The following is a 7,116-nucleotide window of genomic DNA, read 5'->3' on the forward strand; positions in this document are numbered from 1 at the left end:
CGGCATTCTGCAAGTCTCCCTCCATCTTAACATGCCGCCAACACAAAGACAACATCAATTGCTGCTCCCAAAGCATTGTTAAGGTCCCAGCACATACATTATGATTCCCCTTGTCCTGTAGCTTGAGTAAAACTAAACCCACATGATCTGTCCAAGATTGTGATTTTCAAAAATGTATTATTTTAGTTGCTTAAAATTTCTTATTGGTACACCAAAAGAAAATGTTGTTACTGACCAAAAAGAAGCCCATACCTAACCCATCTCATTCTTTTGAATATGCAATTCATTTTTTAATTATAATTTTATTGCCAAAAGGCAGCAGTTCATGATGCAGTTAGATGGGTAATATTAAACTGGAAACATCAGGATAGAGATAATGATATGGACAGTAGCAGGTTTAGGAAAACCCCCCTCTTTCAATGCATCTATGCTTTGAACCCTTGACCAATCCTTGCATTCCTTTCCTGTCATACAACCCAGAACTGTGCTTATGGAATCATTTTCCAAATTGCATTTCCTTTCTTACTCAGTCCTTTGATCTGCCAGCCTTTCAAAAAGTTTTCAATAGATGCTGGACAAGATCCCTTGAGAGCAAATATCTTTACAACTTTCACCCGAATCAAACATCATTCCTTTAATTAACAGGTTGTCCTTAGCGAGTATCTTATTCAGATAGGCAGACCAAACAAAGAAAGCTACCTTTGAGGTAATATATTTGCACCAGATTATGCCCATAGGAAAATCCTACCTCTTCTTCTGGGGTTAATTTATTGTAGAAAGATTTTACAGCAAATTGCCTAGATTTTCTTCCAGCCACAGTCTTCTATCTTCTAAAGTAGTGTCAATTTGCAAGCTGTAGAGATCTTCACCTACAACCACCACATTTCCAACCCAACATCATTCTCTACAAGGTAAATACAATTACACAAGTTACCAATGGTTTCTCTTCATTTCTAATAAAGCTTAAACTTTTTGTAGGTGTTCGTAGGAAATTATACATTGGACAAAGTAGTTCACCACAAAAGAAAGCCATGTAAATTTCCATGGTCTAAGGTGGCGTTTGATAAATCTGAAAATTCAGATCTGAATCCATGAGTTTGTTTGTTTTGGATCAACCTTTTACCATCTGAAATTTATTGATTTTACTATTTTACCCCTAAAATATACAATTTGAAAATGTTGAATTCAATTTACATTATCTCATAAAAAATAATTTTCAACCTCAAAATAATATTGAAACAATATAAATAAAAAATAATAAATTAATAATTACTAATTAATAAATAAAACAATTAAAATTAAAAAATAATGATTATAAAAATATTAAAATAATTAATAATTTACACAAATAAAAACTAAAATAATTTTTAAAAATTAATAGAATAATTAAAAATTACTAGTTAATAAAAATAATTAATAATTAATAAATGACATAAGTAAATTTAATAAAAAATATTAAAATAATTAATTAATAAAAACATTATTATTATTCATCGAAGTACCGAGTCACCATTATTGCTTGTTGTAGTGGTCGTGGCGGTGGTGGGAAGACAAGGGATGGAGGGAGGGAGAGAGAGAGAAGACAGGGGGAGAGAGCGAGAGTGAGAGAGAGAGAAGATAGTGATAGTGGTAGTGGTGGCAATATAGGGGGAAGAGAGAGAGAGAGAGAGAGAGAGAGAGAGAGAGAGACTGCTGCAAGTTGTAGCGGTGGTGGTGGGAATATAGGGGCGAAGAGAGAGAGCGAGTGAGAGAAGACATGGGGAGAGAAAGCCGTTGTTGCAAGTTGTAGTGGCGGTGGCGGGAATACAGGGCGAACAATGCGAGCGCGCGCGCGCGCGAGAGAGAGAGAGAGAGAGAGAGAGAGAGAGCCGCCACTGCAACTTGTAGTGGTGGTGGCAAGAAGATAGTGCAGAGAGAGAGAGAGAGTTGAATGTTTTGGTTTTCTAGGTTTGGAGTATCAAGGGTAACTCGAGTCATTTACAAAAGATTATAAAGATATTTTGGACATTGGGCCGACTCTGAAACATGTCTGAACGCATTAAGAACCAGCCCAAGGTCTATGATTTTCATATCTGAAAATTAGTTTCAGACCCAGTTTAAGAGGTACAATCAAAGTTTAAGAGGTACAATCAAACAAGAGGTAAAATCTGAAAAGTAGCATTTTCAAATTCAGACATCTAAAAATTACAATCAAACGACACTTAACTTTCAGCCCACGTGTTATTCTTGGAATGTATAGAACTTAGCTTTCAGCCCACGTGTCGACACAGCTGTGCAATGAATTTTCTAGCATGTATTTTAATTACGACAAACACAGCTTAAATAGTTAATTAAACTCATAACCTTAAGAGCTCTACATTGGGCCATCATACATAAATAATTTTGTCTTATCTCTTAATGATTTATTGAGTTGATGGAATACCTTCTGAAAGGCTCTCTTATGATTTTGAATCACTATTTATACTACATACGTGGTTGAGAATATGACTAAACAACTTGACTATTTTATGGTTTTACTCAAACTATTATTTTTTCCCACCCTTATTTACACGTTTTTTTTTTAATATTTTACCTTCCACTTGCTCATGCAACGCCAGGGGCCTCTCCACTAGTATTTATTAATGAAATTACACACATGCATAGAGTCATAAGATGATCATAAAAAATATGGTTTTTAAAACTGAAACGGTAAGCAAACCGGTTAGGGGTCTGGTTACCAGTTCAAACGGTCGGTTCGTTCTGACAAAAAATAAAAAAAATTTAAAAAATAGTCAAAACTATTCGAACAATTAACCGGCCAGTTCAGCAGTTTATTGACCAAAATCAATGATTTTGAAAAAAAAGCAGGTTTGAAGAAAAATGGAACCAATCAGGTGACCGGTTCCTGATTTTTCCGGTCCAACCGTCCGATCCGGTCTGGTTTTGAAAACCATGATAAAAAAAATTTACTCATATTTTAAAAGGTTAAAAGTATCCATACAAATACAATCCTATATATATATATGTTGGATGGGACGTATTGGACTTTGTAACATGTTATATTTGTTTTTTTATGAACTTCAAAATATGTCTTTATAACCAAAATCTGTGTAAGAGAACCTTTCGAAAGAAGATACTGTTTATTATCCTCTACCTTTTCACTGAACCAAATCAATTGATGATACAATTTCCTACTCTGCCACCCTATCTGTGGGAGGCTTCTGTCCATGCCGCGTACAGCGTGCCACCGCTATAAATAAAAGCTAAAACAGGTGCACAGGCCTACTAGTGGAGAGGGGAGAGAAAGCCAGTTGGAAGATCGAGAGGGAATGGCCACCGCCCACCGGAGCCCCTCCAGGGTTGCTCCAGCGCGTCTTAATTAACCGGCTTGCATCGCTGACTGCAGCTCGGAAACCGCAACTCTGATAAACTTTATCGGTTTCCAATGATCAGAAGCCTACAGCCTACAGCCTACTTGCAAGGCGTTTGAAATTTCAGGCAAAGAAGTCAGATTTTTTTTTTTTTTTTTTTTTCTTGCTGAAGTAAAGTTAGAGTTGGGGAGAGAGATCTATAGAAATCTGTATTTGTATTGCACAGAAATATGTGACTGATCAGAGAATTAGAACCACCACCACTAATAAATTTATAAAAAACCAGTTGTTTTGATCCGGCTTTGAGGTGGATCACCGATTTGAACTAGCCTAGGAGGGAAGGCTAGAAACGGTTAGATAGGAGGGTAGGAGCATATGAATGATCTATTATTTTAATATTTTATCAGTTAAACAATAAAAGCAAGACAAAAAATTAATTTTTTAGTCATTTTCCTATTATTACAATTTACAAATCAAACTTAGGATCATGTTGTCCAAAAACTATTTTGCTGAACCAATTCTGGCTAAACCTTCAACACCTACCTAGTTCCGCCATAGATTCCAATCTGCTGGCTATTTAGACTTTAGAGAGACAACCATTATCTTTATTTGGTTTTTCATTTCTTTCCTTCTGGACTAATTACTATTCAGCCGCTCAGTTTGTGCTGTTTTCATTTCCTTTTTCTGCTCTGTGAGATTGGTAGATCGATGAACCTCTAATGCGGACTTGATTTCCCTCTCATTCAGTCTGTTAATGTATTATTTATGCAATATTTTATCCTTTACAAACGGAAGTCCAACACCGTTGATAAACGACCGAGTAATAATGGATAGAGGTGTCAATTGGACTGGATTTGGTCCAACCCGATCCGGTCCAATGTGAGTCCACTTACAAATGAATTGGACGGAATACAGTCTAAATCCAATCCAATCCAATCCATTAAAATGTAAATAGATTGGATTGAATCCAATCCAAACCGAATAAAATATAAAAAATTATACAAAAGCAGTTTTGGCATTGAAAAAGCACTTTTAAAAAAGTGTTTTGATTATAAGTACTTTTATAAAAATGCTTTTATAAAAGCACTTTATTGAAAGTATTTTGTAAAAGTGATTTTGTAAAAGTACTTTCATAAAAGTGCTTTTGTAAAAATACTTTCATAAAAGTACTTTTATAAAAGTACTTCTCTAAAAGTTCTTTAAAACTGATTTCACAAAAGTGCTTTCGTGTAAAAGTACTTTTGTAAAAGTGCTTTCATAAAGGCGTTTTATTATAAAAATACTTTTCATAAAATTACTTTTATAAAAGTATTTTTGTAAAAGTGTTTTTGTAAAATTACTTTCATAAAAGTGATTTTATTCTGGCTTCAGTTTTGATTGATTTCAAATTGGACAAGGGTTTGGTCTCATTATCGAATTATTGGAAATTTGGTTTAGGTCCAATTCAAACCAATAAGAATATGGACCAATTTATTTTGGATTGGCCCAATCCAATAATTATAATGGACTGTCCAAATCCTATTTGATAAGGTTTGGATCGAATTGGATCCAAACCAAAACCGATCAATTGACACCCCTAGTCATGGATACAAGAAAGAACCATTCAGTATCGGGAACTTTCCCATCCACCGTATCATTGACAAAAGGTGGGGTACAGGAGTTTTGTTTACTAGAATCAAAATTTAAACGGAAGGAGTTTTGTTTAAATTGGTTTACGTGTAGATAAAGAAAATTAAATGACATTTGATGGGTATTTCTGTCGTTTCATTTAACCGTTAACATACATTAATGGAGAGTGACCTATTAGATATATTCTGAAAGTCCGGATACTTTAAAGATATAATTTGAAATTTGGGCATTAACTTGAGACAACTTTTAAAATTCAAGGTACTCATCAAGAATTTTCCCCTTTTTTTTTTAATTTTTTTTAACTAAATCATAGAATCTGTCTAGACTATATTTGGTTTGTAGGAAAAGATGGGGAAAAGAAGAGAAGGATAGGGAAATCAATACAAGGGTTATAAAAGTTTCCCTACCTTTCTCTACATTTTTCTTCAAATCAAACGGGTTTACCCTGAAACACCGTGAATTTCGTGTATCAATACAATAGGTATTGGATGATGCATCGCAAATCTCAAACAAAACATTCAGATTTGATTTAAGTTGAAATGAGGTTTAATTAGAAAATTTGTGATGAATTGTAGGGACAGTGATGTTGGTAAGACATGTGTCGTTACTTTTCTACAGGACGTGGAAACTGACCTGTAATGGAAGTGATTTTTTCTTTTTCTTTTTTGTTTTTATTGTAGTAGGGGCGAGTGATGCTGAATTGTTGATATGTCTTTTACGTACTTTGCAGGTTGGCCCTATTATCATATATAGCATTCAAAGAATGTTTCATGTCAAGGATAATTTGTAGGGCAAATTTCTTAAACTATTCATATTCATATTGTTTTAAAGTACTTTCATGGTTTTTGAAAACGAATCGGTGATTGAACAGGTCAGGGGTTTGGTTATCGGTTTTAACAGTCTGGCCATTCGACCTGAACAGCTGGCTCATTCTAACAAAAAAATTGAAAACGGTCAAAACCATTCGAATGATTAACCAGTCGGTTCAATGGTTTGTTGGTCAAAGTCAATGGTTTTGAGGGAAAAGGGAGCCAGTTTTTCCTGTCCGACCATCCAGTCCAGTCAAGTTTTGAAAACTACGAATACTCCTACTGTTTTTAGCAATTGATAAGTATATACGGAAAGCAACAAAATGTCAAATGTATCCTCCACTATTTCTCAAATTTTCAAAAAAAAATTCAATCGATGGAAATTTGGCTCTCCCCTCTTCCTTTCCATCTTCCATTCTTTGATGGTATAGAGATCGCAAAGAGCTATGCTGGAAGATGATCTGACGCTATCGACGACAACAGAGGAGGTGCCGATATGTACAACATCATTGCCGGTAAAGCTGAAGTTTTTAGGAGCGGAGAAGCAGAAGTCGGTGGCATCGCAAGATCCGCCCTGATAATGACAACCTATATAAATTAACAAAGGAAAATAAAAACACAAAAGAATTCAGCCACCTTTGCAACCTATTAAGTGGGACTACGAGTAGGAATTCACATAAAAGAATTGCAGAAAAGGATCTATGTTCTTGATTGATTTCTAGGCTTTTTTGTCACCTTGTCTGGATTAAAAATGGGAGAGGATTGTTGTTCTATGCAAGACGACGATGCGAATTCAATGATCCTGGCCTTGAAAATTTCTTCAAATCTGTAATGCTCGTTAAATGCAGACTCTCCTATGCGGTGGTGGTGATCATGGGCCTGCAGAGCAGTGGTGTGTTCTGCAAGGACTCTAAAACTGAAGGTTCTTTTTCTATTGGGTATTATGGGATTCAATCAACCGTTATGTATTACGGGATGTTTGAGAATATTAATCTATTTAAGGATCTCACCTAGCAGTTTAAGCATTTAGGTTGAATGGTTATTTGAGATGGTATCAGAGTCATTTTGACCAAATGGTCTAGTATTCGATTCTTGTTACCAGATATCGATGAGCTATGCTTGTTCACACTTCATGCCCAATGGAGAACATCTTCATTTACCCAGAATCGCAAATCTGAATAGAGAAAACAAGAAAGACTGAATTGCCATCTCTCTAAAGCTTTCGAACAGAAACAAAAGAAAAATCCCCATAAAAGGATCAAAGTTGTGAAGTCTCAGCGATTGCTCAAAGTCAAAGCTCCCCTCCTCTGTCCTCTCTATAGGTTCAC

This window comes from Nelumbo lutea, chromosome 3 (assembly GCF_056320005.1).
Source record: "Nelumbo lutea isolate HS-2025 chromosome 3, American lotus-T2T, whole genome shotgun sequence".
Classification (NCBI taxonomy): domain Eukaryota; kingdom Viridiplantae; phylum Streptophyta; class Magnoliopsida; order Proteales; family Nelumbonaceae; genus Nelumbo; species Nelumbo lutea.